The sequence below is a fragment of the Megalops cyprinoides genome, chromosome 12, assembly GCF_013368585.1.
Source record: "Megalops cyprinoides isolate fMegCyp1 chromosome 12, fMegCyp1.pri, whole genome shotgun sequence".
In the NCBI taxonomy this organism is placed as follows: domain Eukaryota; kingdom Metazoa; phylum Chordata; class Actinopteri; order Elopiformes; family Megalopidae; genus Megalops; species Megalops cyprinoides.
In genome coordinates, this window is record NC_050594.1 from 12838488 (window position 1) to 12851387 (window position 12900).

General features: G+C 44.6%; 1 protein-coding gene across 1 annotated transcript in view; it reads left to right on the forward strand.

Moving 5' to 3' along the window:
* The first annotated feature begins 6402 nt into the window (after nucleotides 1-6402).
* Nucleotides 6403-12900, forward strand: part of LOC118787147 (disks large-associated protein 3-like) — a 54749-nt gene continuing 48251 nt past the window's right edge. Inside the window, exon 1 of the mRNA XM_036542606.1 lies at nucleotides 6403-6445. The gene's annotated coding sequence lies outside the window, so the exon portion shown is untranslated. The remainder of the gene's footprint in view (nucleotides 6446-12900) is intronic.

Here is a 12900-nt window from a genome sequence, read left to right on the forward strand (position 1 = left end):
ACATATCCACATTCTTATAAAGACAAGCATGTCACATTCATAAAATAAGGTAGGTATCAAGGTAGGTGTCAAGAAAGTAAAGGTATGTATGATTGAAGAAAATATAACAGACTTGTAAAACAAGCTGAGTGGATTCTCTACATACACAAGTGAGGCGACAGGACTTCATCATGACTGATATTTGACTCCTCAGAAGAGGAAACTATGCACGAGACTGTATTGAAGTCACAGGAAGGCTTTCTGTCCCTTGTTTGGGCCCCTCAGTGTGGTGTACTGATTAAAGCAATAGAGTCTGGGTTCGTGTTCCTTTGCCAAACTCTAACACCATAAAACGGTCATAGAATGTTTAAACTATGGGTATCAATAGTGCTGCTGAGAGAATAATAAGGAATAAGGAAGATAAATAAATAAGGAAGTGATAAATGATAATAATAAACAAGGAAATAAATAAGGAAGATCTGGGAAGGGACTGTTGGTCAGCTGCATAATTCTGCCAAACTCTTTCTTTTCTGACAAACATGTAGCCCATGTGTGTGGGGAAAAGGTAGGCCTGCTGCAGGTTTCATACCACAGCCCTCCAGTTCCCACAGCACAACAGGTAGATTGGGCTGACCAAGCTACAGAGCCACATTCCCTGCTATGAGAATCATACTCCTGTCCTGACTCTAGGGGGCGATGTAACCCTCCATAGCTTAACTCTCACATGCTCTGTCAGGCTATTCAGTTCATCAACACATGCAGTTACTTTGACAAACATGAAGCCCTCCTCATTATGTCCAGAGTGGTGTGAACAATGTCATTCTGATATCAGGGCACAATTTCTTCCTCAAAAGACAAGCCGAAAATTGCACTCACTAAAATTCTGTGCATTTATATTTCCTGTTTAATCAATTTCTAAATAAAAAATTATGAATCATCATTAGTCGGTAATTAATTTTCCATCAGATTCGATTATTTATTCCTTAAAATATCCATATATTACCCAATCATCTGTGTGCCAGAGAATATGTTTATTACGGTCCACATGATTGTTGCCCTTTGCTAACCTTACTGAGCTCACATCCAGCATGGACACAGGCAGTTTAGAGACACTTCCTACTAGACAAGAAATCAATCGCAGTTTCTCACTAACATCTCCGATTAGTGTGGCCCCGTAAAAGCTGTCAATACATGGATTGCCGGGAGCAACTGATGATCAATCAACCTGGCAAACTGTTCATTCTTTTCCCAGGAAGCATTACCATGGCAATAGGATGCACAGAGAGATGGAAGATAGAGCACAAGAGAGAGAAAGAGCGGGAGAGAGAGGGATACAGAGAAGAAAGCCAAGGGAAAAGAGAGGAGAGGCTGTGCCAACACTGCCGAATTAAGTTAAGACAGAGCTCCCTTTTATATGAAATGTTAAAAAATACATTGAAATTAGAGCATTTCTTTTCAATGAAACTGTTTACAAATTTATGAACTTTTCCAAAACCTCCCTACCAGCCAAAAACCCACCCTTCCTCCTAGAAGAGGAGGGAGGGTACTGCACTGATGGCACAACCCAAACCAAACACTGCTGCCTGCTACCATCTCAGTTGTGAAGAGAGCACAGAATTAATGCTATCAGTAATTTACTTCATGTGTTTGCTATGATTATGTTCCTTCAATACACTTCAATACTAATGTTAAAGACATTATTTATCTCTAAAATCTTTACATGAATGTCTAATCATAATCATTTCAAAGCTGACTTATTTCATGTATGTTATGTGGGTCATTATCACTTATGTGATGTTAATGAAGTTAATTATTGTTGTTGTTAATATGGAATGTTTCGGCAATGCAAATGAAGTACTTTTGACATGTCAATGAGCCAGTTTGTATTGAATTGATTGGATGAGATGTAGAGAAGACTATAAGGGGGGGAAAAAAAACAGAATGATGCAGTGAAATGAAAAAGGCCAAGGGCTTAATTATTTATTCATTTACTGATTTATTTATTTGTTTAATTTCTGTAATTGTTGATTGTCTCTTTTGTTTAGGTTTTGCCTTTTCTGCATTTTTATCATGGTTTTTCTTCAGGGTGCTCACACAAACTGTCCTATCATCTCTGAGCAGCAATCTCTGGTGACATTTCTTGCTAAAATGAAATGTGACACCAAGATCATGGCTGTTGAACTTTTGAAGAACATCGTATGACCAAAGGTTCTATGTCTCAGTGTACACAGTATGATCCATTCACACATATGGACATATAGGTGTTACTGGTTGCTTAATATGATGTAGCTGTGATGTACACAGTCTGTTAATAACAGCATCCCACTTAAATTTTATTCAATCAGTTCCCCAATAATGCAGAGAAGATAGGGGTGTCTTTGTTTTATTTATTTATTTATTTATGTAATTACATCAGTCTACTTACTGAGACAGTAACTGGATCAACCAATGCTGTGAAGAAGGTCTGTTCACCTGAAATGTAAGTTATTGTCAAATGAAAGAACATGGTTATTCATGTAAGGAGAACTTCTGATGAGGTGTGAGAGTAGGGTTCTTGATAGTCTTTGGCAGAGTGCGACTCCTCTTCAGAGAGGGGTTTTCTGGTTCATGAGATTGCATGGGATTGTGTGCCCTTAGTTCCAGATTTAACAGGAAACTATACTGAATTAGATGTATACGGAGGAAAAGATCAGCTCACTATACTGAACCACATATATAACGAAAAAGAATTGCATACTATATTGAATTATATGTATAAAGAGAAAAAGAAAAAATAACTCGTCACCGTGGGAGTCGAGGAAGTGACGCGGACAACGTGTGAGATCCGTGAAGATGTCAACTTGTGAAGGGAGAGAAGTTGAATGTTCTCGCGATCTAATTATAGCACTGATTTCATACATTGGTGTGTACTGTGACAGCCAGTTCTGTGTCACTTCTAAAGCTGGATACTTGAGTGAGTCGGCCAACGTGGTTGCCACAGCCCAAACAATCAAGAACCCAGGGAGTATCATTCGAATGAGCAATGATGTGTCATTTTAGCCCACTTTTGACATAGGACAGGTACATTTAAATTTTATTCGTTGTGCTTCTGGGGTGAAAACCACAGTCGCATTAAACCTCGATTCACATACAGCGTTTTAATTTAACCCAGCCTGCTGAATGCTGGTAATCGACTTGTTTTTACTCATGTAATCGATTATTGTATTGCAGCGCTCTGAATTTCCCCGTGCCACACTCAGGGTAACGTCTGTGCAATCCCTTGTCATTTTGCGCTGACCAAGGTCCTGAAATCGGGAACGCAACATGCGACCTTTTCCTCGACCGTAGCTCTCACGCGTACTGCTAACCTGCTTCATCGTCAGTAGGATTATCCGTATAAAGACATCACGAGGACACACATCGACTGGTGTTTTGGATGTGATTTAGAACAGAAAAATAAACTGAAAATGACAGCGGAGAGCTCTAAAATAGTAATTGCATTTCCTTTTGGCCTTCCTCGAATAAAACTATGCCCCTCAACCGGCATTACGGGATATCACCATGTATTATGTGTTATCCTTGGTCTTAAAGCCGCCATGTGGAATTTGAAAATGTGCACTCATCCGCATTAACGAAGGAATCGCGAAGTAGGGCGACTTGGGGATGGCTGTTCCCCACGGTAATTTGGTTCGACTGTGCCCATGGTTCAAGCGTATGACAAAACCGAATTTAAGCAGCGCTGCGCAGTCTTTTTCTGTAAACGGTGCGCTGAGATGATTACTGCTGCGTTTCCACATAACACAGGATGCGGTTAATGTATATCTCGAAGTGACAGTTGCTGTCATTTTGATCCTTACACTATTTGTTTTCTGAAACAGGCACCGCTTAGAGATTTGCATATTATACATCAGGAAACAGGGCTACCCACTTCAAGCAATGGCTCACAAGGGAATTGAATGTGTGGCTTACTGGTTAAAGTCAAGATCCTTAACCACTACGACACAGAGTTCATCACAGCAGCGGAGCGACAGTGTTTGGATTCATTATGTATATTAGTGCGGGACTAGGGGGTAACCCACCAAGCCTCCTGCAGGGGAAACCGGGAAACTTGTGAAACAGACACCACCCACAAGGTCTTAACGTGCACCAGACCACATTGTGAAGCTGGTCACGTACATTTTCTAAATTTGTTCTAAAGGATCAGAACACCAACATGTGCTGACAGTCCGCTCTAGCTGTCCGCGTGAAGGCGCTTTCACTCCGCAGTCTCGCCTTGAATAAGGGGGAAGGGAGACCCCTATGACGCCAGTATCGATGTGGAGGCGGGCAGTTATTGACGGATTGTGTGCAGTCTGCCCAGCAGCTGACTTCAGCGACGTGTGTTTTGTCAATTCACAGCCACGGGGGGCTGCGCGCTTACGTCTAACTGTGAAGGAAGTTCTTCTGCGCTCGTTAGTCACATAGAGTTGCGTGTTTGCAGGAGCGAGAGCGAAGGAGGGCAGTGGATCTGTGCCGATCATTCGCATGTCGTTGCCAAAGATAAACAGCACCGGGGCAGTGACAGTGAAATCTGGATCGTGAGTTAATGAGTCCCCTCGCCTGTTGGAACTGAATTGCTCCGTCTGCCGAAAGTAGAACTAGCCCGCTTTCTTCAGAGACCGTGCGAGTACCACTCGACTCGAGTCCCCTGTAGCACCAGCGTAACAGAGGAACGTGTCTTTTCCTTCCATAGAAATTATGCTTCTGGATTTTTTATTCAATTGAACGAAAATCAGTTCCATATTGTGCTTTATTGGCATGGCATATTGACCTGGCTTACATTACAAAATGATTATTTGCATTCTGATATAATTAGTGTAATAATAGCAATAATATTGACCATAATATCGACCATAACGGACAGTGTTGTCCCAGACCTTCCAGGCAATAGGGAAGTACATCTCTGTCTTAATCACCTGAAGTTCACAAAGCCTGTACGACCCAGTATATTTGTGGATCTCCCTCACTGCGCTCGCTAAATCTGTACTTTCTTATAATTTCTAAATCCTTTGTTTTGTTTCTAATTATTATTTTATGTTATGCTGCCAATTTAGGGTATCTGTTTAGGGCCTGATAGCATTCAATTCAGAGAATAATTTTCCAGTTTTTTCTCTCTGCACCTCGGTTTTCTGGTTTTATGATTCCCTCTGGAATTGCATTTTGCGCTATAATCTGGGTTTATGGAAAATTCCATTGTAAAAATGCAATATAACAAAAACATTTGATTAATTGGTATGGTAAATTGGTGATTTGACTTCATTTCCTGGTATATTCACCCCATCTCTCTCTCTCTCTCTCTCTCTCTCTCTCTCTCTCTCTCTCTCTCTCTCTCTCTCCTTGTCCTCTTGTGCATGCCTGAACATTTTGGAAGCATTTAAACAAACATCATTTGTGAGTTTTATTGTGATGTTCCTATTAGTGGCTGTGTTGGACTGTGACGAGTTTTTGTTATCTTTTAGTCTTTTATTCTTTTATTTACACTCTTTATGGCATGAACACTCTTAAATAAAGAGCCTGAAAAAATCAAGTCTCCTTCTCTCTCTCTTTCTCTCACTCACTCAGCATGTGAACGCCCTGGAGACATGTCTCTCTTCTATTGGTGACCTATATCTCTTCAGTTCTCCCTCTGATTAAGTACTCATAATGAATACTGGGGAAAGGTTTTTGCCAAACAGGTTTAGTTGCACAGAGGCCATACGCATTTTACGACCGAATTCATGTGTTCGTCATTTCTGTTTTATGTTTCATCAAGTTAATCGACTTCTATTGCATTTATGACGCCAAAACAAGTTAAGCATCCAACTTCAAGTTAAGTGAATCGTGCGATTGCATTTATTTGGTGATGGGAAGGTTTCAGATCAACCAGCAATGCATGCGTAATCGTGAAAAAAGCAAAAATGGCTCTTGAATGAAGCGACCACCCCCGTTCCTCAACTCTCCCACACATGGAGCGATTTATTCCTGGTTGCATTGCGCTGATATTGCAAAAAAAAAAATACAGTAGGATTACAAAACATATATGAAACATCCTTACTTATATACGCATATCATTCGTTACACGCAGCCTACCCTACAAACAGGAGATACACAGTGACACAGTGCAGTCACTAAAACGAATCCCTATCCATGCATCAGCTACGGAGATGAATTAATAGGGCGTTCACTGACGACTACAGCGTTTTGGCCCCTCCTTTAACACCGAGTCAGCGTGCTCGGAGAGTGAAGTCGACGCGGCCCGTGGACCAATAGAACGTCAGCACCCGCGCGAGGTGGGGGCTCCGCGTGCCGTGGAAGGGCGAACGCAAACCTCGAGCGCAGGGAGAAAACCGGATCCGTCACGAGAACAAGCCGCGCGCTGCCAGGTTACTTATCCGCCGCGAGAAGAGCCGAAGGTACAGAGGAATACCTGGCTTTACAAAGAGGCGCCTGCGAGCTTTCACAAGCAAAGGTAAGCCGGCTGCTGGGTCCCGCTCAGATATGCATGCCGACTCGCCGAAGTACAGATTTAACTTAGCTCTCATCTTGAAGTTGCAGGCACTCAGGATCTAAGTGTGCCGTTCCCTGAGTGCCGAATTGGAGGAATGATTTGAGCACTCGACTCTGCACGCCTTTGATTCCCGCTGAATGAGCTGCGGCACTTGTCAATACACTCCGTAAAACCCAAAGAGGTTATAACGGAGAGCGGTTGTTTTTCTGCCTGTTTCTATTGTTCGTTCGATGAAAGTCACTAATACATTCACCTCGAATTATAAATAATAGAGCGGTTGAACAACAGCGTGTGCAGAGAGGCGGTTCTGGGGCAGATCAAACGCGAGTGGTAAGTTTACCAACTGAACGGAAACCATGTGCTCAGGGGTGAATATATGACCATATTCTTTCAGACGTATCTGAGGAGTAATCTGCTGCTCATAGTTTTAATCCTAGATTCTTTATAATATTATTGCATTTGGATGGCCGTTGTCCGATTGTGTGGGTGTAGGTGTAGGCGGTTTAGGTGTATGAAGTCAGGTTTTTTGTGTGATGGTTTGCGTACGCGATGTCAGAGAGTTTAGCATGTCATGCCACATGTCATGACATTTAGGTGAATGACGTCACATAATGTGACGTAGCTGACTGGTTGTGCGTCATGTGTTTTCCACTTCATTGATAACTGACAGGAGTCAGTGTCCATGGTTGTGCTCAAACTGTATATTTACACATTGCTGCACATACATGCAGTGCTTCAGGTGGACTCCTATTTTAGAAGAAGACTCTGAAAGTGACCAGACAGGTGACCCACCTGTCTTGTCCCATTGCAATGTATAAAAGAGCTGCATCTGTGTACTTGTGTTTGTAATGTTGTGGAAGGTTTGGTCTGTTTACGTTGATGGTAGACTATTTATGTTCTATGCAATAAATGTATCCATTAGGCCTGACTGTATGCAACTAAACATTGACCCCAAACCCCCCATCACAGCAGGGGGGCAAGCTCTCTTTCATCAATGGGGAAAATGGATTCAAGCCCTAGGAATAGAGGAGGAGGTGCTTGCAAATGGAGCGGAATCATTGTACTTTACTGCTCTTTGCAGCTTGCATACGAGTGAAGAGAGAGTGATGGGGGCTCTGCTTAGCTCTGTGACTCAATCAAGAGCAGAAGGGAAGTAGGTTAACTAGCTAGAGCTGGTATTATTTCAGAACTGAATTATCTTCCTCTCCCTCTCTCCTTCTCTCTCTCTCTCTCTTTGCCTCCCTTGTTACATCTCTCCCTCCATATTTTTCTCTTCATTCCTCTCACTCCCTCTCTCTGTCCTTTCTTACTCTTGCCATCCCGGTCTCATGTCTCTCTGTCTCATTCTCTTGGCATGTCTCTGTCCTCCTGTCCCTTTCTATCTCTCTCTGTCTCTCTGTCTCCCCTCTCCCCCTCTCCCTTGCTAATCTAGAAGGACGTAATGTTTTAATTCTTTTTTTTTCATAATGTTACGAGATTTGACGGCAATGTTTTTTTTTTTGTTTTAAATCCTGGCATATTTGGAATATGTCCCAGGCACAACATTGTCTCCCGTAGTTTAATACGGGCTCAGAATAATGCTTCCTGAGGACCGTGTAGACTCCTTTTTTACTGGTGCTCGTTATGCCACTCGCAATCCTTTTCATTTCTCATTCTGACATACAGTGGGGGGAGAGTGGGACCGGCGCAAAGCGTGCATTATTAATGCTGTCTCTCACGCGTAAATCGGACACAATCAGTGCTGGTGGGAGGGCAGGAAATGCCGAAGGGGGTGTGAGCTACATCCAGCTTTCCTCCACCTGCTGTGCTGTCCCCCAACACGCACACACAATATCATCACATTGTATTATCTGCATGCTCATGAGCTGGGCCATCAATGTGATGTCCCTACCTGCCAAGTGCGGGGAGTCTTAATCTCAGAGCGAAGTTCTGTGGCTGCGTGAAGCTGGAGCCATGTGTAATGTTATTCCAGCAAGGAAGCTGATGACAGGCACACTCACACAGCCCCATAAGGGAGAATGTGTCTGCTGGATTTGTGCTTTATATGGTTCCACACACACTGTACTGCCATGAAGCTGCATGTTTAACTGCCTGGTGGAAAGCAGGGCCTCTGAGATCATTAGCTCCTTTTTGCCCCTGTTTTTCTGACACGGCACTGAGGTACCAGTCTATTCGGGATTGTGTAACGCAGGAAAGCACACTCACACATTCAGATTCACACCTGCATGAAGCTGTCTCCTGCACACAGGAAGTAATGCGTTCATCTAACACACTTAGGAGGTAGACAGTGCGAAGGAGGCCATCTGATCAATATGCTGCAAGCTCCAGTACTTAATTTGCATCACTGTACCAACTGGACTGATGTCAATCCCTGAACTCTGGCCCCTGACTTCTTCAAGTTCTGGTGATATTCTGCAGAGGAGTTAGTGCATCAACATGCATGCTTTTACAATGCCACCATGTTTGATTAAACCTGACACTGAATGGATTATTAATTGATCAAAATTATTAAACAGTTATGTGGTATTTTGAGTCACAGCAGAGTGTGTGAAACTCTGAGATTAAAATAGGAAATAGGCAAATTCTGGGGTATGCCTGTGTGTTCCTTTTTCCAGCCGGCATTGTGGCATAGTCCTGGTGAGATGATGTATTGCATGTTATAGACTGTCATGGTGTGATTATAGATTAGATTACATGACTATATTTCTGTTGTTTTAGATGTGAAAGCTAGTGGCACGGTTTGCAAACAGACCAGGATTGCAAACAGGTGTGGAACAAAAATAGAAATAATCTGGTCAACAAACTCATGCAAGTTTGCATTTATGTGAACTTACTGTTGGAGGTGCAGCCCACGTATTTTAGAGGTCAGGGTAACTGCACACATTATATATCTGTTTGACTTTAGAATCTATCTGGGCGTGAAACTGCGGCCTTGCACCCTGCCAAGCAGCCCCATTCATGCGGGGAATCCTTAGTGTTTGACTGCTGGCTGGCTGAGCCGTGGCTGCCGGAGACAGAGAGGAGGCCGGGCATGGAAAGAGCTTCACAGAGGAGCACAAGTGTCAGAGAAATGAGAGCATGAAGGGGAAGGGAGGGTACGGGCTCTCAGAGGAGCTAACGAGCACCGCATGGGGCAAAGAGGAGGGAGAAAGGGCAAGAGGGACACTGAGAGGGAGGAAAGAGAAGAGATGAGAGAGGAGGAGAGGAAACAGAAAGAGGGAGGAGAGAGGAAAGAAGAAGAGGACAGAGGTAAGAGACAGAGGGGGGAGGTGAGACGAGCAGGGGAAAAAGGGAGAGAAGGAAGAGAGAGAACTGGAGGAAAGAGAGAGAGGGAAAGGGAAAGGAAAGGGAAAACAGGGAGAGAACAGAGAGAGGCAAGAGAGAGAGGGGGAGGTGAGAGGAGAGGATAGGAAAAGAAAGAGAGAGGTGAGAGGAGAAGCGAAAAAGAGAAGGAGCCGTACATTCTCCATGATGATGGCTACCATGACAGCCATAGTCATGGCTACAGTGTATTCACCATGGTGAAGGTTACCGTAAACAGGAGTTTTCACCATGAATAATGTTGCACAGCTGAGAATGATGGAAGTCATGGTCTTCTGGGTTCTTCCAAGAGGCAAATACAAATAGAGTACAGGAGGGAGGAGTGTGGGGGAAGTGTGTGGTGATGAACAGGTCATGGAGACAGAGTAGGAGGAGTGACAGTGCCAGGGAGTGTTAGGGGCAGGGTGAGGAGTACAAGTCTACCCTTGTAAGGCTGGTGACATTACACCCCAGGGTCAGCCATTTACAAAAAAGTCCCATGTTACTTGGACACTGAATTAAGGAGCTTGGAAGCATTGTTACAGGGCAGTCCTGATGAGGCACCATTTTTAAGCTTCTGAAACATAAAAAAAGACATCAATGAGAATAATTTGTCTCCCATCAACAGAGTAGTATGACACTCGAGTGTGTGTGTGTCTCAGGACCCAAGCTGAGGTCAGGGCCCGCTGCCCGCTACGTTGCCTCTCTCTGGTCGGGTCTCCTCCGTTAATGGAACTGTCAGCCGCGATCACAGTGACGAGGCTCGGCAGGGAATGAAAACTTGCAGGCCTATTTGCAGTGCTGCTGAGACAATAACACCAGCCGAAGCGGGGAACTCGGACAGTGGCGGAGAGAGCGATCCCGCCTCTCCCGCAGCGGTCGACTGTCTGTCACAACCCGGCTCTGAAGGGCCAGGGGGAGACCTGGCTGGAATAATCACATCTCACCTTCAGGAGGGCTGGGAGGGAAACTGAGCCACACTTCGTGATTGAGCCCCAGCGTGACCTATTCAGCAGGGTCAGTATTCTGCCTTGAGAGCGAGGGTATTTAGGACAGAGTAATATTCTGCTCTGTGAAGGAGGGTATTTAGGCTGGGGTAGTATTGTGCTTGGGGGGGGGGGGGGGGGGATTTAGGCCAGGGCAATATTCTGCTCTGAGAGGGAGGGTATCTAAGCTGGGGAAGTATTGTGCTCTGAGGGGGCAGTTATTTAAGTTGGGACAATTTTCAGCTCTGAGAGGGAGGGTATTTAAGCTGTGGCATGATTTTGCTTGCTGTCCATTCCACTAGTTAGCAGCAGGGGCAGAGAGATAGTTAGAGAATGAGAGAGTGACAAGAGGATAGAATGAGGAGTAAATAAAAGAATAAGGATGGTATGATTGGAAAGGCTGTGGTTTGAGAGAAGCAAGGTGCTGTTTTCTCTGTCACCTTGGGAACAGCACAGCAGAGGTGTCAAATCCACGAGGAGGTTGCAGGTGAAGCAGCACAGATTTTGTTGATGGGAAGTTAGTGCTGTAGGGTTACCGGGGTGATTGTTGTCTGACTCCTCTCTCTGCAGGGGTTACGGTCTGCAGTCACATTCTGTTGTTCTGGTGAATGAGAGGTCATTTTCAATTTTTTACTGTTTTAAGCCATTTGTACTGGTCGGTGACAAAAGTGTCTGTTTTATTGTTGTCTGTTCAAGCACTCTGAAATACACTTACTCCCCAGATCTGATAAATCTATCATTGCCCTTCTCTCTGAACAGTATGATGTCAGGTCTCCAAAGTGGCAATATTTTCTCAAATTCGTTTTTAATGATCTGTATTCTCTGCGCATCTCATTTTCAACTAAAAGTACCATGGATTCAGCCACACATAACATTCACCCATCACATACTGTACATGTCCTTGCAGCAACATTATGTCATGTGTTGGATTTTGATCAGTCTGTCCAAACGCTGTCAGTAACGGTAAAGCCGTAATTAATGCGAGTAATTAGTGCTGAGGACAGTTTAGCCACATTGCTCTCCACATGTCTGAATCACAGCCCACACATGGTGTTCATAAGCTTATTCAAGGTAGCGCCCAGAATACACTCACACATTGGCTCTGGTGCCTGGAAACTTGAACGCAGCCAGCCTGTCAACCTCTCTGAATAAACGGCTCAGCCTCACTGCTTGCTTACACTACAGTTAGCTTGGTACAGTTCACACACTGTCACACAAGCACACCCACTCACTCATACACTCATACACACATGCATGCACATCTGCAACACACACACACTCTCATTGTCTTACACACAAATGCACACACTTGAACACACACACTTACACACACACACACACACGCAAACACACAGACACACACACACACACAGTCTCTTATATACAAATACACACACTCACATGCACACACACATATACGCACGCTCACACTGCACCCTTCTCCCACCCCCTCCCGTCCCTGTGCAGTGCCTGAGGCTCGGAGTGTACTGCATTAGCCGCTGCGACGCAGCGCTCTGACCCAGGATAATAGAAGGTTTTTCTAGAGCCCAAGACCCGGCTGTGAGGGGTGCTTTTTACCAAACACAGGCGTTCATCCGCCACAGAGCTCTCACTGCTTCGGGTGCTAGGGAGGAGGAGCCTGTGATGCTGAGGACTTTGAGGTCGATTGTGATTATTACGACGCCTGATGCCCTCACTCGGCTCCTTTTACGGCACTTAAACAATCTAGAGCAGTACTGCTAACCTTTCAATGGCTGAATTTCCAGTGACCGAATCCAGGAGAAGCACTGCCGACTGAGATGCAACCTGGAGGCAATCCGCAGACCTGTCACCTCTCAGGTGTGAATTAGCTGAATGGCAGGTCTAGGGAAGAGGTGGCAGGGATCTCCACTGTGGCCATTTTGGCTCTGTGCCCGGTCCCCTTTGTGCCTTCCACACCCACACAGCATTTAACAAACATACAGATTGCATGACAGTCAAAGGTGTCTTCCACACCACCTCCACCATCACTGTGAAAGTTTTTTTTTTTCCCCTTTCTGCATCATCACCCAGCTTTGTGAGGTTTCTGTCTTGCCATTGGGCAATTTCTACCCAACCAAGGACGAGGGTCCTTCCTGTAGATCTGCCCCA